The sequence below is a fragment of the Sapajus apella genome, unplaced genomic scaffold, assembly GCF_009761245.1.
Source record: "Sapajus apella isolate SASKATOON/1434 unplaced genomic scaffold, GSC_monkey_1.0 scaffold14, whole genome shotgun sequence".
NCBI classification, from domain to species: domain Eukaryota; kingdom Metazoa; phylum Chordata; class Mammalia; order Primates; family Cebidae; genus Sapajus; species Sapajus apella.
In genome coordinates this window covers 538,898-563,504 of record NW_022436954.1, presented here as the reverse complement: position 1 = coordinate 563,504, position 24,607 = coordinate 538,898, and the positions used below count along the sequence as shown (strand labels likewise).

General features: G+C 53.8%; 1 protein-coding gene and 1 long non-coding RNA gene across 10 annotated transcripts in view; one reads left to right on the top strand and one right to left on the bottom strand.

The window, feature by feature from the left end:
- The window catches only part of SHANK2 (SH3 and multiple ankyrin repeat domains 2), a 687,472-nt gene that overhangs the window by 398,513 nt on the left and 264,352 nt on the right, over positions 1–24,607 (bottom strand). The gene's annotated exons all lie outside the window — the stretch shown is intronic.
- On the top strand, positions 2,969–8,585 carry LOC116554574. The gene is made up of 3 exons (XR_004270229.1): positions 2,969–2,979; positions 4,789–4,795; positions 8,111–8,585. It is a non-coding gene; the product is annotated as an uncharacterized LOC116554574 (long non-coding RNA).

Here is a 24,607-nt window from a genome sequence, read left to right as displayed (position 1 = left end):
GCGGCTGTGTGCGCCTCATTCCCCAACAGCCCATCGGACGGAGGCGCGCCTCGGGGTGGGGTGGGGTGGGTGGCTGGGCTGGCTCAGCAGCAGAGGGTGCAGTCACAATCACTCATCTCCAAAATCACCCTTGAGCCTGCTAGCAAGGAGCCACAAGACGCTGCCTGGCGCCGCCTTCTGATGTAGCCAGACAAGAAGTGTGTTCTTCTTCCAGCACTGAATCAGATCCTGTCTCTCAAAATGAGCCTCCGATTCATTCATTCATCCATTCACTCACTCACTCATTACTTCATTCACCCTGCAGAAACCAAGCACCTACCTGGTGCTAGGTATTGCTCTACCCCAGCATCCAGTACTGAGGAAGCTGCCCACAGTGCTGCCCTTCCTCAGCTTCAAATGCCTGCCTTTCTTGAGTGTGGGCTCCTCCCTGGCAGTCCCAGCCTCAGACAAGCCTCACCCAGGAGCAAGGCAGCCGCTGCTCCCCTGGGCCTTCTCCTCCAAGCTGCTTTCTGCTGTTTCTAGTGGGGGTCTACCTGGCTGTTCTCCAGGGTCCATGGCCTGTCCAGCATCTTGGTCATTAACTCCCTACACGGACGCCTCTGTCGGAAAGGCCTGGGGTGGTCTCCACTTTCTGGATTACACTAACTCACAGGCCACCAGGGAGTGGTCCGCTGCAGTGTACGCCCTCCTGGTGACATAGGCACCGCTCCAGACAGCACCCTGAGGGGTTCCCCTGCCATCAGAAGGCAGGGGCAGAGAGTGCAGTTCAGAGGAGCCACAGCCCATCACGCCCCGTGGCACCAAATCAGGGGAAACCGTGTGGGAGGGATGTAGCCACAGAGAAGCAAAGTCGGAACCGAGACCCGCTTTTGAGAGAAATGGTCATAGGAGCCACACCTGGCTAATTAGGATTCTGAGAAGGAGAGGCTGCTGAAACAAGGAGGGAACAGGTGAGACCAAGAAACATCCAGTGTAACATTTGGCTACAAAGGAAGAGTCCAAGTGTTCTTTTGTGTTGATGTTCCAGAAAGTCAACATTGCCATTTGCTGCAGACGTCAGTGATTCCAGCGCCAAAGGCTCACGGCGCTTGCACTCAGAATCCGAGGACAGCAATTTACAAGGAGTGAGGATAAAATCTGAAGTCCTATCTCGGTAGGAACAACTTTTCTTATCACTTCATGAAGTGGCCCAGAGACACATAAGCCAAAAAATGGGAGATTTAATGATTTCTAAAGGTCCCTTTTGGCTGGAGATTTCCTGGGTCTACTGAGAAAATTTTCATCTCGCCAGTCCCTACCACCAGCACCACATGGGTTCTGCAAAGGCAGCACCCAGACACAAACGGAGAATGAAGGAAGCCCTAAGGCAGCTCCCACGCCACACGGGCCGGCAGCTCCGTACCACTGGGAGAGAAGGCAAAAGGATGAAGCCAGGGCTGCCTTCACGGACACACTGCCCGAAGTCAGAAAAGCCTGCCCAGGTCACTGGCTCGTGACTGTGGGGTCATCTCGGCCACGTTCCCTCTTGAGAATGGGTGCTACAGATTTGTATTCATTACCCACTGAATTCAGAGCCAGCTACACATCCACGTCTCATCCCAATAAAAGCTTTAACATTTACCCAGCGGCACAGAGTCATTATTCTGTGACAGTATTCCACTGCTGACCTTTATTGCCTCTAACTCTCTGAAATTTCCGAGGAAGCATTTTAGCGTTCGGCACACAGGTCCCAGGTCACGGCCTCCGCTGTTCCTGCACCTGCCGGCCCCTGCATCCCGCCCGCCCGTCCGTCTTCCTCTGTCTGGATTTCATGTACTGACAGTGTGTTTGCCACCACTTAATTCCATCACTGACTGTGCCTCCCTCTAAATTGATCAGTGTCAGTGCTGGGCAAACACTGGGGTGGAATTACCAGCAGGTCCATCCATGCTGATTATGCAAATGGTGCGCACCATCACCAAGGGCCCAGCGCTGGCCTGAAGTGTCTAAACTCTTCAGCATTTGACAGCATAATTGAAGACACAAATAGGAAGTCTAATGAAGAGTTTCGTTTTCTTGAGGAAGACTCCTTCCTTCTCACTTTCAACACCTTGGCCCAGAGGGCGCAGGTGAACACGGTGGGTCGCGTGGATGAGAGGCTGATGGGGTCGACAGGGGAGATGGGGCACACAGATACCTGTCCACGGACCTGGGACGGTGCGATCTGCTCTTGGACAACCCCAGGTTCATAACCTGTGCCTGCCACAATAAGCCTGGCCAAGTTGGATAAACTCCCAGGCCTCGATTCCTCCATGTGTCAAATGGAAATAACACTATAATAAGCAATGACAGTCAAAGAGTCCCTCTACCTCCACTGCTACTAGCTGGGCATGAAGCTACTGACTATTGCTTATCCCCATGATACAGAGGAGGCAGCGGTGGCACAGAGAGGTTAAGTAACTTGTCCAAAGTTGCACAGCCTGAGAAGGGCAGAGTCGACACAAATCAGGAAGGTGGGTTCCAGAGTCCAGGCTCACGGCCTGTGGACTGAGCAGGGCTGTGTCCACACCTGACACAGTCAGCCCCACACCTCGCGGGGGCAGCCCAGGGCCCCACCCACACCGGGAGCACAGTGACAGGAGCTGCCACAGCCAGTCCTAAGTCCCATCTGCAAAGGGGCCCTGGAGTGGAAAGCCTCGGAGGGACGCGTCGTGTGGCCCTCCTCATCCTCAGACATTCTCTTCCACAAACCTGCCCAATTCTCACCGACGGTGCCACAGTCCAGAGGATGTCGGGGGAGGGTGTCCCGTGGTCAGAGGCCACGGCCAGGTGGGTGCTGAGTGCTAGAGGCTGAACTGTGTCACCCACAAAACTCATGTGACGCAGTCTTAACCCCCAGGATCTCAGCAGGTGACCGTATTGGGGGAGACAAGGGCTTTAAAGAGGCGACTAAATTAAAATGTGGCCAGACGGGGCGGTCCTAAATCCAATCCAACTGGTGTCATTACAAGAAGAGATCAGGACACAGACGTTCAGAGGGATGACCGCACGAGGATACAGGGAGAAGGCAAAGTCTGCAAGCCAAGGAGAGGGGTCTCAGGAGGAACCGGTCCAGAGACCCCTTGATCTCGGCCTTCCAGCCCCCAGAACTGTGAGACGATACATGGCCTGTCAGCCTCCCTGTCTGTGGTGCTTTGTGATGGCAGCTGGAGCAAACTCATATACCACAGACCCCGACAATCTGTCCTAGAGGCCCCCAGACCAGCAGGTTTCAGACAGGTGAGAACGCATTGGTCCACGGACCACAGAACGGTCGGGATGCGCCGGTTGGTGTGTTGTTAAACTCACTGGGACCAACAGGATTCCACGTTTCCCGTACCAGAGTGATGGAAGCTTCCGATCTCAGCCTGTGCTGGAGGAGGCTTTGATATTTCACAGCAAAGCGTGTGCAGAGCATTCGGCTCATGGCAGGCTGCCTGTCCCGCCTTGCTGCCCACGGCCTCCCCATCAAGCCAGGCTTGGGCATGGAGCTCCTGACAGCGCCCAGCACTCTGCTCTGTGTCCCGGGCTAGAAACCTGGTTACCAGCAGAGCCTTCCTTGGGGTGGGCGCCCTGGGCTCAGCGACCACCATGTCATCTTGGCATGTCCTTGTCATCTCCTTGACTGTCCTCGCCCAGACAGGGGTTCAAAGGGGAGTCTCATGGTGGTGTTGGAGGGAATGAGAATTGTCCCTGTGGCCACTTACTGCTGCGCTGGGTACCCACTCGCTGCTGGGTCAGTGTGGGGATCCCACGGCTAATTATGTGAACGCTCCCCTCTGCCTGAAGCTCCCCAGGCTCCGCCTTCTCACATACCCAGAAACTCCCACAAACGTCCACAAGAGTGTCCTCCCAAAATCGTGTCCACCCAGGACCTAAGAATGGGGTCTTCACTGGAAATAGGGTCACTGCCTCCTTGCAGATGTAATCAGTGAGGTTGAGATGAGGTCACCCTGGGTTAGGGAGGCCCTACATCTGATGACTGCTGTCATCAGATATAAGGAAAGTGCGCCCCCGGGGCACCACGTAAGGGTTTGAGGACAGCACAGCAGCAGAACCTGAGTGCTGGAGGCTCACCCAGGCAGAGGGTGCTCCCGTCTGTTCCGGGGGACTCAGAGAAACGAACCTGGGGCCAGACTCAGTGCTGTCCTCTCCTGCAGTCCAGCTGAGCCAAAATGAGAGTCCAACCAGCAGGGAGGGAGGGGCAGATTCAGGAAAGAGGAAAAATGGAAAGGACTGGTCCTGAATGGATGGGGAAGGAGCAGGTGAGGGCCAGGAAAGATCCAGGAAGATTTTTGGATTTTGGGTTCCTGGGCCATCACTGAGATGGGGTGCCCAGGAAGAAGGGCCAGCTGGCCAGGAAAGGTGGGGTGTGTTCCCTGGAGCTGTTGCAACCACAGCCTGGATGACTGACCACAGGGATGTACTGTCTCATGGTTCTGGAGGCAGGAAGTCTGAGGTCAAGGTGTCAGCAGGGTGGGTTCCTGCTGGGGACTATCAAGAGACTGTTCCAGGCCTCTCTCCTACTCCTGCCGGCCTGTTGGCAATTTTTGGCATTCCTTGACTGACAGAAGCATCACCCGGAGCTCCACCTTCCTCTTCTCAAGAGGTTTGCCCCAGCACGTGGCTGTGGCCAGATTTCCTCTGTCTGTGTTGGCCAGGCTGGTCTCAAACTCCTGACTTCAGGTGATCTGCCCACCTCGGACTCTCAAAGTGCTGGGATTACAGGCATGAGCCACTGCGCCTGGCCCCATCTCCTCTTTTTATAAGAATATCAGTCCTACTGGACTAAGGACCAGTCTAATGACCTCGTTTTCAGTCGATGAGTTCTGTCAAGACCCTACCTCTAAACAAGGTCACATTCTGAGGTCCTTGGCATTTGTAAGGACACATTTCAAATGGGAGTTGGGGGTCTGGGCTGCCTGGCGGCAGGCCCTGCAGGAAATGAGTCTGAGGGTCCCAGCAGAGGTCTGGGGAGGGCTCTGCAGGCCACCAGCCCCGAGGGTCACTGGCACCAGGGGAGAGGGGCGGGATGTGGGCGGCCCAGAGAGCAGGGCAAGGGCAAGCACAGGACCCAGGGCCACCCCACCCACTGAGATGAGCCACACAGCCTGGCCCTGGGCCTCCTCCATGCACTGAGGCCACATTTGTGTGCCACGGAGCCTGTGAGCTCCTGAGGGAGAGGCTGTGCCTGGGACCCCGCAGATTCCCCAACATGTCGGCTGAACAAGCAGGACAGGGGGAGAACGGAAACTGAGGTCGAGACAAATATTATAAATATGACCGTATCCCTAAGGAGAAGAAAGACAAGAGAGAGTTCACTTTGAAAGGCAGCGTGGGCCAGACCCACCTGGTGCTCACGGGGCCCAGAAGGGTTGTATAGCAAACCGTGGCCATGCCAGGGCTGAGAGGGGACAGCCAGGGAAGAGGCACAGTCCCCGTCTGAATCTGACTGAGAGGCTCTTTGAAGCCATCTGAGATTCCCGTATACGATTTCTATTAATATTTATAGCAAGACGCATCCCATCCTCCGTGAAAACATTGTCTTGAAAGGAGCCTTGGAACTGCTGAGAAGGTAGACCCAGCATTCTTCTTGGATTAAGAACTCTGCAGTTCATTCAGCAAATACAGCCCCACGGCGACACCCCTGAAAACCAGGGCCAGAGGGGCCAGGGCGTGTGCTTGCTGCCTGCTTCTGCGGCAGGAGGACGAGGCGTGTGTGGCGGTTACATCACACCACCAGTGGGTCTGGGCAGCGTCCCACTGCCAATCACAGGAGGAGTCCTTCAGGGGACGGATGAATAATCACGCTAAGTAGGATAAATAAAAGCTATAAATAACTTCAGATCAGTTCAGGTCAAGTCCTACTGCCAACGAGGTGTGGAGAAAGCATTCCCTTTCCGGACATTTTTGCAGACTTAGTGCTGTGGATCCACGCTGAAGGTAGGGAATGGTCTTCACTCCTGAAGTCTCACGTTGGAGGACACTTGGGAGTGAAGACAGGCTTCCCTACCTTCAAGTTTACAGAGGAGACTGGGTACACAGAGGAAAAGAGGAAAAAAACCCCACATACATGAAGAGGGAAGATAAGTGGGACGCAGGCTTTGAGGTGGACGCTTGGTGGGACTGGGAGGAAAAAGGGCAAGACCCTTCCCTCGAAGCGCCTGGTGGGCACTGTGAGTGCAAATGACAAAGTGGCTGGATGCGGGGAAGAGAGACCCTCAGACGGAGGGAAGAGGGGCTCCCAGACAGAGGGGACCTCCACAGACCAGAGTCAGGGGCACACAGGTCCGTGAGCCACGTGAGCCATGTGAGCCACGTGGAAGGAGAGGCTGGTCCCTGGATCACATCCATCCTGGCTCCTTGGAGTACCTCCTCCACTTCCTGGCCAGCTGCGGGTCCCTGTTCTCCTCCACGCTGGCCAGCTGAAAACTCATTGGTGGCGGTTCTCACCCCTCACTGTCTTAAGGGTCGTGGGGGCTGCTTTGCTTGGTGCTGGAGTCTGGGGCCACGCTGGAGCATGGTATTGCTTGCTGAGAGGCAGGGACCCCATGACACCATGTAGAGCCCAGCTCCTCGGGGCAGGCGCAGAACATTCCTGCTGTCTGTGCGCTCCCCGCACTGACAACCTCCACATCCCTCAGCTCCAAACATGACAAAGGCTAACGACATCCTGGGCACCGGCAAGACAGGGAGAGAGGAGATAGTTCCCATGCCCATCCTGGGGCCTGTGCCTCCTGGGTGGCCGCCCTCAGGAAGGTGAAACCTGCTGCTTGGGCCCGGCGGTTTATAGGATCATATGTTTATGGTTCCCTAAAACAAAGAGCCGTTGCCATGGCAACCGTGGCATCCCAGCACTCAGAGGCTATTCTCAGATGCTGAACAATGAGTTTTGCCTTTCAAATGCATTTGATACCATTTGCCCGGAGAGCATTAGCATCCTCTGACAAAACCCAGGAGCAAGAGGAGGGCAGGGGAGAGCTGACGAGGCTGGGACGTGTGGGGCTCCCAGGAATCATGCTGGGTCATGAGGCAGGAGGGCCCAGGGGCCCTAGACCCTTTCAACAGGCAAACAGGAAATTGGAAACAGCAGAGGTGAGGCAGGCAGGACCCCTAACCTGGCCATTCCCAGCAGGAGGACGTGCTGCCCCCACCCTCTCGGGGCTTCTTCTGGAGAGGTGCTAGGCAGTGCCACCTGGGGCAGTTCTGGTCTTCAGGGTCACTGCAAAGATGGCGGCACAGGGCAGAGCCCGCAGCAACCACTTACACCGCCCCACTCGCTCTGCAAAGAAGGACCCGAGGGCAGCCCCGCCCACAGTCCCGGACATTGCTTTCTCCATTTACCAATTGTTTTTTTTTTGCCAGTTCATGAACAACTTTGCTATCGTTTATCTCATGGGATCGGAATATCAAACGGCGATGCCAATGAGAAGAACAAATAACCTTCGTTCCCAGCACCAGCCCCTGTCACTAGCACGCTGGGCAAGCAGTCCTCAAAAACAGCCCCCGGGCATCAGTGACAGGAACACAGGTGATCAGAAAGGAGACACGATGTGGGCAGGCTGGCGGCAGCGCCCCCATGCAAAAGTATGTTTTTGAACAGACTAAAGAATATGTGATCGGTACACAGAAATTCCTCTATCCATTCATCCATCCATTCATCCAGCAATCCATCTTATCTATCTAATCTATCAATCATCTGTCTAATCTATCTACCTACCTACCTAATCCATCCATCTCTATGCACCTATCTATCCATCCATCCACTTATCCATCTATCTAATCTATTTATATCTAAACTATCTACTATTTATCTGCCTAAGCTATCTACTGAGGCAGGATCTCTGGAGTGCAGTGGCCCAGTCATAGCTCACTGCAGCCTCCAACACCTGGACTCAAGTGATCCTCCTGCCTCAGCCTCCTGAGAAGCTGGGACTACAGGCACGTGCCTGTCCTCTGTATGGCAAAATCATTTTCATTAACAGTCATGTAATAGCCACCATTTTCTTGACTTGTGCATCAGTTTTAAAACCAAACATTTTGAAAGAATGAATATCCATTTTAAAGGTATTATCCATAGCCAATAAGACAGTACATATAAGCATTGAAATCTGCATTTACTAAAAAAAAAATCCACCCTGCAGTTCACATCCACCGCTGTTTCAAATTTTAAACACAGATGAAACTATAGCAGCTAGTTAGAAGGACAGCACCGAAGCTACCAAGTTCGCTTTGCCTTTATAGTTGCTGTGTCCTCATGTCTGTTTCAAATCGACTGTGTAATGGCAGGAATGGTCATCGCAGGTCATAGAGACCAGAACTGTGGCAAAAGCCGGCTTAGGCCATTCCGGTCCCTGAAGACTTCATTCCAGGCAAACGGAAGCGAGTAAACCTCATTTCTCAGTGAGGTTCTGTGAACTGAGCTTACTCATTCCAAATGAACGTATTCATTCTACTCCTTTAGAATGAGTGAGCTGAGGTTCACAGACACATTTCAACAGCAACTGCAGCAATTGCTTAAATCTTGGACCAACGACTAGGGGAAGGAATATTGTGTCGCTGACGATTTTTAGAACTGGGGGTCATGGTGATGATTAAAAGGGAAGAGAAAGGCTGGGCACGATGGCTCATGCCCGTAATCCTGGCACTTTGGGAAGCCAAGGCAGGTGGATTACTGGAGGTCAGGAGTTCGAGACCAGCCTGGCCAACATAGTGAAACCCCATCTCTACTACAAATACAATACAGCCAGTTGTGGTGGCACGTGCCTGCAATCCCAGCTACTCAGGAGGCTGAGGCAGGAGAATTACTTGAAACCGGGAGGCGGAGGTTGAGTGAGCCAAGGGTCGAACTACTGCACTCCAGCCTGAGTGACAGAGTAAGGCTTTTTCTCCCAAAAAAAAAAAAAAAAAAAAAAGGAAGGGACATTTAGCTGGCTTTACTGTTATTGGAATATTCTCTCCAGACAAAGTGCCCTCCTAGCACGTGTACATGGGGCAGGCAGCATCACTCACCCCGCCCCCTCAGTAGAGCTCTGCTTTTGAAACCTGATGATAAAGCATTAATATTGTATGTTTGGGGGTTGAGCACGGTGACACAGGCCTGTAATCCCAACACTTTGGGAGGCCAAAGCGGGTGGGTCCCTTGAGCCTAGGAGTTTGAGACCAGCCTGGGCAACAGAGTGAAAGCTCTGACTCTACAAAAAAATACAAAACTTAGCTGGGTGTGGTGATGCATGTCTGTCGTCTCAGCTACTGGCGGCGGCAGGGGGAGGGTGCTGAGGTGGGGGGATTGTTTGAGCCCTGGGAGGTCGAGGCCGCATTTAGCTGTGATGGCGCGACTGTACACCAGCTGGGGTGACGGCAAGAACCTGTCTCCAAAACATATATATATAATATATATATGTAAAAATATATATATATAATGCATGTATTATATATATATAAAACATATATATATATAATGTTGGTATTATGTAGATATATAAAACATATAATGTGTGTGTGTGTACATATATGTTTTGGAGACAGGTTATATATGCATACACACACATACACACGCATATATTGCGTGTTGATTCATTAACGGGGAAGCTGATGTTCAGAGGAGTGTTTCATCCACGTGGCTTCCGGCAGGTGACATTGCCTCTAGAGACTGTGCACGTGAAACAGGAATTAATGGGGCTGCTGCTGAGTGCACAGTCGCGTCCGGTGAAGTGCTCTGGCGGCAGTGGGGATGGGGATGTTCCATCGGAAGGGGCCGGCACTCTGAGGCAGAGCGCCGCGTCCAGTGGTCACTCCGATACTCTGGTCCAGTGACTGCCTCTCAGCCTGGGCCATCTGGACACTGGATGACAAAGGACCTCACCCCCTGGACCTCGGAGAATTCCAGAAGGGATGGAGATCCGGTGAGATTCTAAGATCTCACACATGGCCCCGGTGACAAAGGAGAAAATATTGCTTCCTGTCCCAGCCGTACAACTTCACACAATTTCCTCTCATCTCTTCCTCAATGATATTTTTATTCCTCTTCAGGACACAGAAAAAGAATACTGATCATTCATAACTAAAGGAGCAACAACGGTGTTCTGGTTTTTCCTGCTTTTTAGAGCGCGTCACCATCGAATTCGTCCCCTGCTAGCTGGATAACTCTCACAGAAGGCAGAACGTGCTGCCAGGGTCCCAGCCAGGGTCAGGACCAGGGGGGCTGGGCAGAGCCCTCACCCCACGCCGACGGCCAGCCTGTGACCTCACAAAAGCCACGAGGCTTCCTGGGCCGGATTTCTAAGTAACCAGCCGCTGGGTCTGCTGGAATCCGTCGCCTGACTTTCTGCGGCTCTATTCTCTGGCAGAATGCCCTTTCCCTGCCTGCTGGCTGCCTGGACCTGAATGAAACCACCGTGATTTCCAGGAGGGACTCCGGCTCCTGCCCTCCCCACCAACTTCAGCAGAACCTTGCCCTCTTGGGTCCTGCATCTCCTTTCCTTACTTCACCAGCTCTGGTTGTGTACTTCCAAGACCCCCAGGACTCTCTCCCAAAGGCCTGATAGAGGGGGTAGAAGATGAACACCTCTGGCCACTGTGACTGACAGCTGGTTGATACGCAAAGCCATGCCGCTGGCTGGACTCCTGAAGCTCTGGCCAGAGCAGGAAGGAGGAAGAAGGCTACTTCCTCAGGGAGTAAGGGTGGAGCCAAGCAGAGGGGAGCCGAGTGCAGACATGGAGAGACTGGCACGTTCTATTTTATTCTATTATTTTTTTTTTGAGACAGAGTCTCACTCTGTCACCCAGGCTGGAGTGCAGTGGTGAGATCTTGGCTCACTGCAACCTCCGCTTCCCAGGTTCAAGCAATTCTCCTGCCTCACCCTCCCGAGTAGCTGGGACTACAGGTGTGCACCACCACACTCGGGTAATTTTTTGTATTTTTTAGTAGAGATGGGGTTTCACCGTATTAGCCAGGATGGTCTGGATCTCCTGACCTCATGATCGGAGACTGGAACATTCTGTAAATGTTCCCTGCAGAGAAAGTGGCTTTTTCTCTCCTGCACCGGGAAAGAACAGGTCTGAGCAGTCAGCAATTGACTCAACAAATATTTGTCAAGCACCTCCCAGGTGCCGGGAGCCATACTGGTTCGGTGTGCTGGGGAAAGGAGAAGGCAGGGAACCCATGCCTCCGTGTAGCCGCGAGTCTAGCAAAGAACGCGGAGAAGCAGGAGGGATAGTCAGCAGTTCGGGGCATGGCTCGGCCGGCACTGATTCTGCCTCAGGAGCAGGGCGCCGGGGGTCCCAAGCACAGGAAGGAGGTGTCGCCTTTGTGGCCTTCACTCTGTGGATGAAGTCAGCACCACAGGAGGCCACCCCACCTACATCTCTCTTACCAAACAGAGTCGCAGCGGCCTCATGCTGAGCCGGGAGGCAGATGAGAGCTGGGGGCTGATGGCCAAGTCATTCCAAAGGCAGGTCCCTGGGAGGGCTGTGACAAGGTCTAGACCCTAACATGGGGCCACGCCTCTCAATGCGGCCCTGACTTCCCCTCCATGTAGAAGGGAGAAAATTTGGAGCAAACATACAGGGCATCATCACATGGGAGTTCCCCATCCTGCTTTCTGCAGCGATTTACCATATTCATTGGCTGTGGCTGACACGCAGGAAATCATGGAAAGCCACGTTTGAACCCACAGGAACCCAGGTACCTCCCTTGGGGCTGCATGGTGGGTGTGGACCCCACCTATCAAGCCCATGGTCTTGCCCACCTCATGGGACCACCATGACGGCCTTCCTAGAGGTGGTCTTGATCAGGGCACTGGCAGAGGACTGGAATGGGATCTGTTCTTTTATTTTTTAGCCTCTACTTGATAAATGAGTCCACGCGTTTGCCAGGAGAGGTGGACTTCCTCCTGCTGCACCATAAGGGAACCTGCCAAGCTCTCTGCTGTGCTGCCCAGGGCCTGAAGCAGCTCCCTTCCCACCAGCTCCTACAAGCTTGGTCCAGGGCCATCAATGAATGCTGAAGGATTTTGGAGAAGAATCTGTTCTGAGGCCAGGGATGAGGCCACTCCCTGCTCCCACCTCCAGCTCCAGCTGGATTCTCTGCCCCTCTAGGTCATGTGACTTCTCCTTAGCCAGCTCTCCCACCTTGGACATTCTGAAGTCTGGTCCCGGGGAGGGAAAACGTTTCCTGAGGCTACTTATCTTCCTGAAACTGCCCCCATCTTGGTGGTCTCCTTGGTCAAGGCAGCCCATGTGCCTGGTGGCCCCAAGGACCAGGGTTTACAGATACCTCCATCTGGCACCTGTATCCACAGAGAACCGGGGACCAGCATCTCATGAGCAAACGCCGCTGCTTCATTAGCTGTTTAATTTGTCCCTTCTGGCTTGGCTAAAAGCAGCAGCACAGGTACACACGTGCACAAATTCTTCCTTTTCTGCCTGAAACCTCCATACCGTCTTTTCACTTGTGCTTATTAGAACCAGAATTAGAAACCTTTCCTCTGTGCAATTTAATTCTACCTTGCATATCTTCCCATCTTATGAGGCTCCAATATTTGCAATCGCAAAAGGCACTTCAAGAAAGCACTCTCGATTCTGTGTCTGAATTTGAGCTCAGCCCAGAAGAGGGTCTCAAATGCAGGTAGCAGTGAGGGAGAGGGACTGTTATCTGTGGTGGCTGCTGAGGCTCCAAGAGACGACGTGGCTGGTCCAAGACCACATGGAAAATTCCGGATGGGAACCCTCATCCCTCTGGGATTTGGTCAAATGCTTTTTCTTTGGCTCCACTACCCAGGTGCCTTTGCATGTTAACAGAAATTAAGACCTCTGTGACTATTTCCTGACTCCAGCACCAGTGGCTACAAATTCAGGGGCTGAGTGCCTTTTCCCCACTCGAATTAATTCACACTTAATGCACTCACAGGAAGGGAACCCTTGCTAGAGAAGCGAAAACCATCCATGTGAATTCCCCAAGGCTCGCGGAGGACCGATACGCTCTGACAGCAACACACGGGGGTGGGACCCTCTCGCCTGGCAGGGGCCTGAGCGGGGCCTTGGCTGGATTCCTGCAGTTGCTTCCAGGCCTGGAGAGTCAGGATGACCCAGGGGAGGGCACAAGTGAGGAGTCAGGAAAAGCAGAGTCCACAGGGACCCCAGACTTCTCCCAGGAATGGTGACAGAGCTTCCTGGCTTTTGAGGGTAGCCGGATGTCTGTCTGAGTTTCAGGACCCTGACTGCAACTGCACTGTGGCCCGCTCCGTGGCAGGGCGCTGTAGAGCTCTCCAGTGCGAGGCCCAGGGGCTGGTGCTGTGGCTGTCAGGGACAGTGAGGGGCCAGAGGCCAGGCTCTGAGATCCCCAGCTAGCCTGGGCATAGGGAGCCCATGCACCCTTATATCTATTCTGAGCTCCCCAGCTAGCCTGGGGATAGATAACCCCTGTACCCCAGTGTCTGTGAAGCCAGTTGCGACCCTGAATGTGAAAAGGGAGGTGTGCTAATCGGGCATCCTAGTCGGAAGAAGGGCTGTAGTTGGCTGGGAAGGAGACAGGGCTTGGGGGACTGATGGACGAAACTTGGGGAGATAGACGGAGCCACGCTGAGAAAAAGGACACCCTGAACAGAGCACCAAAAGGTGGGGCAGGGCCAGCTCCTGCCTGTGAGCTGCCTGGAAGGGGCTGGGGAAAGAGAAGGCCAGACAGGCGGACAGAGCCACTCGGGATCAGGAGCTTCAGAGACTTCCATTCGAGTCGCCTGGAAGCAGGCACGCCTGGCTCTGTGAGGCCAGGGGTGCATGTCCATGGGGACACAGACACCAAGTCTATTCTCTGCCCCTCACCCACCCCTGGGTGTGTCTCTTATGCTGGGGGCGGGGGAGGACCCAGGGCCTGGGGTGGGGAACACGATGTCTGCTCTCATCAGTCTGTGTACCGCACCAGAGCCCCTGCCCCACTGAAGCGTGGATTTTCCATCCACAGAACAAGGAGGACTGAAGGGGCCAGGGTCCTGGCTGCCACCCGCAGACCGGGATCCTGCTAGGACAGAGCTCCCAGGGCCATCAGCCACACGTGCCCAGGTGCAGGATCTCCAAGGTGGGTTTCTGGCCAGGTCTGTGAGTCGTGAGACCGAGCGGGGGTTCCCAAGATTCCCAGGGCCCTTTCACATTATGAGTCTGGGTTCCCTGGGGTCACCAACCCTGAAAGACAATTACTTCTGAAAGCACCTTCAGAGTCTTTCTTTCTGTCAATAGAGACAGAACCCGTCTCTGTCATCCGGGCTGGAGCACAGCGGCCCGATCACAGCTCATTGCAGCCTTGACTGCCGTCTTTCATTGCAGCCTCCTGAGTAGCTGGGATTACAGGCATGCACCACCAGCTTGGCTAACTCTTTTGTTTTCTAATTTTTGTGTAGAGATGAAGTCTCACCATCTTACCCAGGCTGACCTTGAACTCCTGGGCTCAAGGAATCCCCCAGCTTTTGTCTCCCAAAGTACAGGGATCACAGGTGCGAGCTGCCTTGCCCGGCCAAGAGTCTTTCTACAGCTTTACCATGAAGCAGGTGTGTGAGCAGGGGGAACAAGAGACACACACATCTTAAGATAGTGGCTAACAGGGCTGGGTGCAGAGCCTCACATCTGTAATTCCTGCACTTTGGGAGCTGAGGTAGGAGAATCGCTTGAGACCAGGAGTTTGAGACCAGCCTGGGCAATATAGGGAGATGCCGTCTGAATCCAAATAATAATGATAAATAATAGTAATAACCCTCCAAGGGGCTTGGACTGTCCTCTTCTTGGTAGATCCCAATAATCCTTCTCCCCAGGTGGATGGGTGGGCACAGAGTTCTAGAATTCCAGAGCTCTTTTGACTATACTAGATCCTTTGGTTTTAATTTTTTATTTATTTTTTTTGGGGGGGACAGTCATCTTTGACTAATGACTTTAATTTTAATTGTCTTTTTTTTTTTTTTTTTTTAAGAGACCAGGTCTTGCTCCGTTGCCCAGGCCGCAGTGCAGGGGCATCACAGCAGTGGCCGCCCACTGCCACCTCAAACTCCCAGTCTCAAGTGATGCTCCCATCTCAGCCTCTTGTGCCCAGCTAATTACTTATTTATTTTTTAGAGACAGGGCCTCGCTATGCTGTCCAGGCTGGTTTCAAACTCCTGGCCTCAAGGGATCCTCCCAGCTCAGCCTCCCAAGGTGCTGAGATTATAGGTGTGAGCCACAGAAGTGGAAATCATCCACGTGAATTCCCCAAGCCCCCAGAAGGACACACTGCACATATACACCATGGAATACTATGCAACCATCAAAAACGATGAGTTCGTGTCCTTTGTAGGGACATGGATGAACCAGGAAACCATCATTCTCAGCAAACTGACACAAGAACAGAAAATCAAACACCGCATGTTCTCACTCATAGGCGGGTGTTGAACAATGAGAACACATGGACACAGGGAGGGGAGCACTACACACTGGGGTCTGTCGGGGGGAAATAGGGGAGGGACAGTGGGGGGTAGGGAGTTGGGGAGAGATAGCATGGGGAGAAATGCCAGATATAGGTGAAGGGGAGGAAGGCAGCAAATCACACTGCCATGTGTGTACCTATATAACAAGCTTGCATGTTCTTTACATGTACCCCAAAACCTAAAATGCAATTAAAAAAAAAAAAAGAATGAGTCACTGGCATGAAGCTGGCAGGTGAGACAAACCGCATGATGGATGGGGAGGGAGGGGAGTGGGGAAAGGGGAGGAAGGAGCAGGGGAGAAGGAGGGGAGGAGGGACCACCCGGTGGCTCAGCTCGGCCATCCACCACGTCTTTCCAGGCCTGGCGATCTCCGGGGTGGGACAGGAGAGAGGTCACTGCAGCGGGGAAGGCAGGCAGAAAGCCCCCTGGGGTGTGCCTGGGCCGAGGAGTGGGAACCAGTTCCATAGCCTACCAGCAAAGGATTGAATATATATCTCAGAGCACTGGGGAAATTGATTTTCCTTAATAAAATGGATCATGACAGAAGCAGCTAAGGATTCCTCAGCAGTGTCTGCTCCCTGCTGCAGGCTGAGCGTGACCTTGTCATTAACAGGACAGAACAGGAGCAGGGGCCAGCTGGGCTAGTCTGTGCAAAGGCAGGCTGAGGTCAGGTAGGGCAGACCCCAAAACTTGCTTACAAAATCAGCCAAGAGCACCGGGGTGAGGGGTGGTTGTGCAGGGAGAGGACAGTGATCCCCACGGCTTTGCGGAAAGGCGGCAGTGGCTTATTCTCACGTTCACGGGAAAGGCCACCTCGGTGCCATCTGTCCACGCTGGCCCAGCATCCATGAGCACAGGAAGCCAAGCGGCCGGCCTGACCCTCCGGAAGGGCAGAACTGCGTGGATTCGCAGGAGTGAGGGGAAGTCCCGAGGAAACAGCTCCAGGTGAACAGCAAACTGCAGGGCCGGTGAGAGCCAGGTGGAGGGGAGGGGAGGGCGGGAGCCAGGGTCCCCGAAGCCACGGTGGCAGAGAGAAGCCGTGTCATGGACAGCCTTAGCAGCGGGGAAGGGGCGGCTCTGGGGTCAGGGCTGTTGGCTCCAGTCCCAGCTCCCTCCCCACTCTGGGGCCCCAGTCAAGTGTGTGAACTCAGGAGCCCTGTCCTCCTGGACTGAACACGGGGCAGTGAGGGAACGCCTTACAACTGGGACCAGGAAGGGACAATCTGCCTTGGTCTTGACCTTGGTGGTCTTCAGCCCTCTGCAGGAGTCGGAGCTGAGGAACCAGAGGCCGACCTGCAGGCCCACAGACTCCTCGGTCTCAGAAGGGCCAGAACAGAGCTCTGCAGGGAGCCAGGAGCAGGGGCTGGTGGTGCTTAGGGGCAAAGGAGGAACTTTCTGGGAGAATGGACGCAGACAGGGAGAGCAGAATGCACCAGCCCAAGCCTGGCTCAGGCCAGTGTGCCAGGGCAAACCCTGTGGGTGCCTGAGCAGCATTTCCTGCCAGGCTGGCACCCACTCCACTGGAGGGGGCTTGGGGCTGTGATGATAATGGTTGCAGAGGGTGCTTCTCACATGTGGTGGGCAGGGCCAGACAGACTAATGTCCTGCAATGCATGGGATGGGCCCCTGCGGATTTTGAGTGATCCGCCAGACGTTCAGACAGATGCAAAACCTGTTTATCTGCACAACCTCCTGTGTGTGACTTAGAAACGTGGCACAAATCTGCACAGCTTTAATACTCCCCGAATCTTCCAGGAACGCAATGAAAGACAGCGTGGGGTTTGTCTGGTTTGGAGTCTTCCTAAGAGCCTTTGACCATTTTGGAAGCCAGCCCTGCCTCAGACCACACCCCACCTATGCTGGGAGATGCTGCTGGAGGAGCTCTGGGGTTGACAGGGATGGATGGGAAGGGAATGACCATCAAAACAGCACTGGGTCTTCCGGGGCGGACCCCTCCCTGGCAGCACAGGCCGCCTGCACATCTGGTCCCCCTGCCTTTTTATGGCAAGACACGATGGGCTTCTTTTCTTGAGATGGAATCTCGCTCTTGTCACACTGGCTGGAGTGCAATGCGCCATCTGGGCTCGCTGCAACCTCCGCCACCTGGATTCAAGCGATTCTCCTGTCTCAGCGTCCTGAGTAGCTGGGATTACAGGCACCCACCACCATGCTCGGCTGTTTTGTATTTTTAGTAGAGACAGGGTTTCACTATGTTGGCCAGGCTGGTCTTGAGCTCCTGACCTCAGGTGATCTGCTCACCTTGGCCTCCCAAAGTGCTGGGATTACAGGTGTGAGCCACTGTGCCCGGCTGGGTATCTTTTCTAAGTAATGTGTGTAAGTCAGGGTATGTTATCTAAGAGTTGCATTTAAAGATGATGAAGGAGATGTTATCTAACGTTTCTTCTAAGAGGAGCTGGGGTCTCGTGTGGTTGGGAACCAGGAAACAATGTCGACTCCCACAACTGCTCCGGAGCACTGTACAGAGGGGAACTGCAGGGACCGCTTGCTGAGGGTCAGGCTAGGGCACAACAGAGGTCCTCTGAGCTTCTGCCCTTCCGTGGGGGAGATGGGCTGTGACAGGCTCCTCTCTAGGGGCCCTAACTGCCCAGGACCAGCGAGCAAAGAGCTGGAGAAGCTCAGGTTGGGGAACAGTTCAACCCAGAAGACGGAAGGAGTCGATCTCTGTGTACACCATGGGGATCTACAGTGGGACACGCTTCCCAGAAGCCATGTGTCCACTGCACGGGAGTCAGTGCAGCCAGGGACTCCATGTCCTCTGCCCAGTCCCCCAGCAGCGCTCCATTTGGTGGAAGAGGGGACGGGCCACGAGCCAGGCTCCACTGTGTAAAGGTGCTGAGCAGGAGGCGAGGGGCAGGGGCTGGGACGGGGCGTGGACAGGACACAGCAACGCAGACAAAGCACACAGAGACGCACACTGGACAGGACCCCCGACCTCACGGTCACTGCAGCATCCCATCAGGACAAAAACCGCCATTGCCCCGTGGGCACTGTGTACACAGCATTCGTGGCAGGCCACGCAAGACGGCCGATCCCCCAGCGGACGCTTCCTGGGTGTCGGTGCTGGAAATCGGCTACATGTAAAAACACCCTCCCAACCCCACACACCGGCCACCTGCGGCCCTTACGCAAAGGCTTCGATCACCTCCCCACAAGTGAACTCCGCTTTACGATTTGGAACAAAACTTCTAGACAGGTACGCACGGAGAGAGCAGAACCACAGCAACACGCACGTGACCGATCCCTTCGGCAGACACGAAAATGAGACCAAGCAAGACCCCAGAGGGGCAGACGAACAACACAGCTGGCAACGCGTCCGGATAAAGCCAGCAGCCCGGCTTGCGGAGTCAGTGCCGCTCACACACACACACACACACACACACACACACACACACTCACTCACACAGCTGACACAGTCCTGCGGAGGGGGATGAGACAAGACTCAGGTCAGTCCCAACAGACAGGTCACAGAGGCGGCCGGCTGCTCCCATATGCCTCGAAACTGCTGGGTCTGTTGGGGGTTTTCTGTTCTCCCTCTCCAGCCATTTGTTTTGAAAATAGTCCATGGGAATCTGGTCAACAGCTGTGTGGCTGCTGCAGAATGCTAAGTAAAAATGCAATCTCGACTTTCCTTGGGAGGGTTTATTTTTGCCATGCATAGGAGGGGACTCAGCCACGGGGTCCCCTATCACTCTGATCTCATTAAATGAAACGGGAGGATTTGGGGTTTTCCTCAGGACCTGCTGCTCCTGCTTGCAAACAAAAAGGCTATTGTGTTTACTGCATACCATCATCTGTGTTTCATCGGAAGGAGCACATTTCACAGTCAGAATGGCAGGTAAACTGAGATTTTTCAAAGCTGATCTATTTTATTTCACAGCAGGTAGTATCTAGCAAACAGGTATATTTTTAAAGGATCATGCTCAACATCAGCCTGAATTTGACTTACACACACACACACACACACACACACCCCTAAAATATTACATTAAGAAATCTGTTTGAAAACACCACCCTCTATTCATCATCTATACATATCTAAAGCATAATTATACAGGCACCCGGTCTTGAAACCTAGCAACGGTATCCAAGTATTCCTGTCGGCTCATCAGGCACCCAAACTCACACATCAGCTCAATGTGCTTCCTTTTAAAAAAACAAAAACCCCTCGCTTCTCTCTCCATAGCTGCGGAAGGACAAGAGGTATGAAAACAAACCTTGTTCGGCTGAGGAAGAACAACCCATGTCATTTAATCCATCTGACAGTGCGTCTCCCCACAAAGCCAGGCAAAAGCAAAAACAACAAAGACCGTAAAAATATAGGTTGTCCCAGTCCAAAGCTTATCAGCTGGCAACATGCTTAATGTGTGTGCAGGACCGTCTCGGACGCGGGCTCCCCGGCACCCGGACGGTCTTGCAGTTTGGAATCTCCATCCTATGGAAGCCATCGTCAGGGGCTCTACGGCAAAGCCTTTAAAACCTGCTGGGCTCATTTACTCGGCTGGCTAAACACTGGACGACAAGCAGGGATTAACTTTGGGATTCGCGTCTGCATTTAAACCATCGCTTTCTTCGAGCTGGTAAATAAAATCACCAAACAGGGGTCACATTTAGTTTTTTTTTTTTTTTTTTTTTTAAGAGGAAGGGGACAGAAGGAGCATCGCAGCATCAGACAACAGCAACATACATGCTGACCAGACCGTGAACAAAATGCTTCGAGGCAGGCTGAAACCTCTCTTTTAAAAGGGATAGACTTGAATCCATTTCTGGATTCTACAGACCTCAGAGCACCCACTCATCACCTCGCAGTGCCTGCTGCCTTCTCCTGTACAGCCACATTCCAGCGTCCTCATAAGGGTGCTGATTTCCTCGCACTGACTGCTTCCGTGCTTGGGAGACAAAGGATCCCTTGGCTCAGTAGCAGGGAGGCCATTTGATCCTTTAAAGGGACTTTTTAAAGGAGAACATCCCAGTGACCAGGCTGTGACGGCAAGGCAGGAAAATGTCTGGTATATTAACCAATACATGGTGAAGCTCCAACATCCACCCCACACCCACATACAGCTGGGATTTGCTTCCCGCATCCCATATTGAGAAATACAACCCAACCCCATGGAGCCGAAGGCCAGCCTCGCTTGCATTTCCCGGCAGGAGAGAGCTCTGTTTGTGAGCAGCAAGGGTTTGCCCTGACGCCAAAGTGAGAGCCAGCAGCCTCAGGTTTAAGGGACAGGTGTGTCTTCATCCATATTTCTCCTGATCTGCGTTGTATAAAACAAGTCTTGCTGAAGACCATAATGCAGAAATGCCGTTATTCCTGAGGCTGACAGTGATGGGCAAATGACAGGCAGAGAACATGGAGTCCTCCAGTGACCATCTGACACCGCCCATCCCAACCCAAGAGGCCAGGAATGGACAAAAGATTTGCCTTGAAGGAGAAGGACTGCAGCAGCACTCTTGAAGGTCATGGAGGATTCGGGGTGGAGGAAGCCAAGCCACAGAAGCTAGAATCAGGAGGCCACGTAATCATCCACGATCCAACACAGAAACCCAGAAATCCGTGGCTTGAGGACCCCCAACACTGCACCCTACACAGCCTACTTCCTCCAACTGCCTCCTCTCCCCTGTGCCTCTGAGCTCGGCTGCTCCTGGTCTCTGAAAATGTTTGAGATGGATAAGACATTGTCCTCTCATAAACACATTCAATCCAGCAACTCATTTGCCAGTAAGTGTCCCACCCTTGACACTCAAGACCGAATACCAGGGAAAGTGGGTTTGATGTCAAGAACAGAGGGTGGGGGCAGGCATGGTGGCTCACTCTGTAATCCCAGGACTTAGGGTGAGGCTGAGATGGGTGGATCTCCTGAGGTCAGGAGTTTGAGACCAGCCTGACCAACATGGTGAAACCCCATCTCTACTAAAATGCAAAAATTAGCTGGGTGTGGTGGCGTGTGCCTATAGTCCCAGCTACTTGGGAGGCTGAGGCAGGAGAATTGCTGGAACCTGCGAGGCAGAGGTTGCAGTGAACCGAGCACTGCACTCCAGCCTGGGTGTCAGAGGGAGACTCCATCTCCAGGAGGAAAAAAAAAAAGAATAGAAGATGAGACAAGGACTGACTTGGAGTGAACAAGAGGAGCTGGGGTAGGAGCCATTCATCCAACGCACATTGCCTGAGGCCCCACCATGCGCCCCGCACAGTGGGGACGGCAGAATCAGATACCTGCCCTTGAAGAGGTAACAGCCTGGAGGGACAAGAGTCATGAAGCAATGTGAGTCTCCTAGAATGGCTAGAATGGTGGTCCTCAAAAAGATACGCTCGGCTGGGCACGAGGGCTCACACCTGTAATCCCAGCACTTTGGGAGGTCGAGGTGGGCAGATGAGGAGGTCAGGAGTTGGAGACAAGCCTGGTCAACATGGTGAAACCCCATCTCTACTAAAAATACAAAAAACTAGCTGGGCGTGGTGGCGCACGCCTGTAATCCCAGCTACTTGGGAGGCTGAGGCAGGACAATCGCTGGAACCTGGGAGTCGAAGGTTGCAGTGAGCCGGGATCGCACCACTGCACTCCAGCCTGGGCAACAAAAGCGAAACTCCATCTCAAGAAAAAAAGGATAGGCCCAAGTCCTAATCCCTGGAGCCTAAACTGTGACCTCATTTGGAAACAGGGTCTGTTCAGGTGTGATGAGTTGAAGGATCTCAAGACGAAATCATCCTGGATTTAGGGTAGGCTCTAAATTCAAAGACTGGAGTCTGCTTAAAGGGGAAGCATGAGACCTCTGAGATACATGCAGAGGGGAAGCTACATGAAGACAGAGGTGGAGGCCAGAGTGAAGCATCCACAAGCGTAGGAACTTCAGAGGCAAAGAAGGATCCTTCCCCTGCCCCTGCAGAGGGAACCAGCCTGCTGACACCTTGATTTCGGACTTCCTACCTTCAAGACAGTGAGACAGTGAATTCCGGCTGTCTGAAGTCACTCAGTTGGTGGTCATTTGTTGTAGCAGCCCCGGGAACCGAGGGTGCGGCCCATCCCTGTGTCCTGAGCAGGCCCTTGGAAGATGGGATGAGCAGAAATGCCTGGCAAGTCCTGGGAAGCAAAGGAGGAACCAGAGCTTGGACGTCCAGCATCAGAACCGCCGGAGAGGTTTGAAACCACAATTCCAGAGGCCCCTCCACCTACCGAGTCAGACTCTGGGGGGTGGCACTGGGCATCTGCATTCCACACAAGCTCCCCAAGGGACTCAGATGCGCCCAAATTGGAGAGGCCATTGGGCACCGGGGCCCTCAGGGGTAGGAGAGGGTTAGGGAAGGCAAGCCAAGAAGACAGTCAGGACCAGGAGCAGGGGTGGGGTGGCTCAGAGGCTGTCTTGGGGACAGCTGCCAGCAACAGAGAGGGCTCCTGGGAATGGAAGATGGAGAGAGGGCAGAGGAGGGAGACGCAGCTGGAAGATGGGCCAGGACACAGAGGAGTACGAGTTGCAACAGCCAAAGAAGCCACATGTGTGGAACGGCCTGTTTTCCTGAGCAGGCGCGGCGCGTCCTCCCTTTACACAGCAAATGATCAGTAGCTCACTCCACCTCAGAAAAGTGCACAGGGTCCTTCAAACAACACTTTTAGATCTGGGGGGCAGGAGGCAGAGGGATGTTATCTTCCGTGGACATCCCCTCCCAAAGGGCCTGGGACACGCAAATGTTTCTGAATCTCCAAATTAGCGCAGGTTCTGTGCAGAAGGTGCTCAATGAAGAGGTATCACCAGGCTAGGCACGGCGGCTCACACCTGTAATCCCAGCACTTTGGAAGGCGGAGGCGGGAGGAGCACCTGAGGTCAGGAGTTCAAGACCAGCCTGGTCAACATGGTGAAACCCCGTCTCTACTAAAAATACAAAAAATTAGCTGGGCGTGGTGGCAGGTGCCTGTAGTCTCAGCTACTGGAGAGGCTGAGGCATAAGAATCACTTGAACCTAGGAGGCGAAGGTTGCAGTGAGCCAGGATCATGCCACTGAACTCCAGCCTGGACCACAGAGTGATAGACTCTGTCTTCAAAACAAAACAAGGGTTGTCATGGGAAGGTGGTGGCCACACAGGTGTATGAGAGCTGGTGAGAGTGCAGGCGTCTTCAGGACCTGCTGTTTCAGGTGCCTGACATGAGCAAGTGTGGCCTGGAAGAAAGGATGCTTCTCCACTAGCACAGCCAGTCTGCCATCCTCAGCGCACGCGGGTTCCTCTCTAGACTGGAAGACACCGGGGCCATATCTTTCCGCTCTGTTGGTAGGAACCACCACCAACAAAGTTTCTTAGAACAACCCGAATTTACTACCTCGTAAGGCCAGAAGTCCAGATTCACCGTGCTGGCAGGGCTGGTCCCTTCTGCTGGCATTCTGCATGGACAGCCTCCAAGGGCTCACAGCCGGAATTCTCCCCTTCTGTGATTCCACAGACGTGACTCCACAGCTCTGAAAGCGTGTCCTCCTCCTCCCTCCCTCTCTTGGTCTCTGTCCCCTCGGGCAGAGGACCAGGCTGCATCTCCCCTCTGAAGGTCTCCTGGGTGACCCTGATGGACCCTGACGCTGCTAAGAGCATTCTGGGAAGGAGCATTCCCAGTGCTAATTGAATTATTTCATAGTGGGTGAGAAACATCACAGAAGATGGAGAGGAATCTAGGATTTGCAGAGAAAACAACTGATTCTGTGGGTGAGAAGTTACTCTGAGCCCCAGGTGAGGACGGGGGTGGCCAGGACCAGTTCTGCCTAAAGCATGATGTTTCCTGAAAGCTCAGAAGATGGGCAAGTCGAGCCTCCCTAGTGAGAGAGGCCACTGAGCCACAAAGGCTTCCCTGGGGGCTGTCAGCCGGCACTGCCGTGAGGCCGGGACCTTAGTCCTTCATCCCGTCAGTTCTCAGACAGCTCTCTCCAGCTGCCAGGCTCCACCCCATGCACTGCTTCCTCCAGCCCCGCCCCTGCCTTCTAAGCACAGCTGGGGAGCTGGCCGAGAGCTGCCAGGGTAATCCCTGTGGTAATCCCAGAGCGAGGGTGCCTGGATGAGGAAGCAGAGAGGAGAGGCCCCTCTACATATGGAGAGACCACCCTGCTGGTGGTCCGTGGCCCAGGAAGCCTCCTCGTCCCTCTGCCC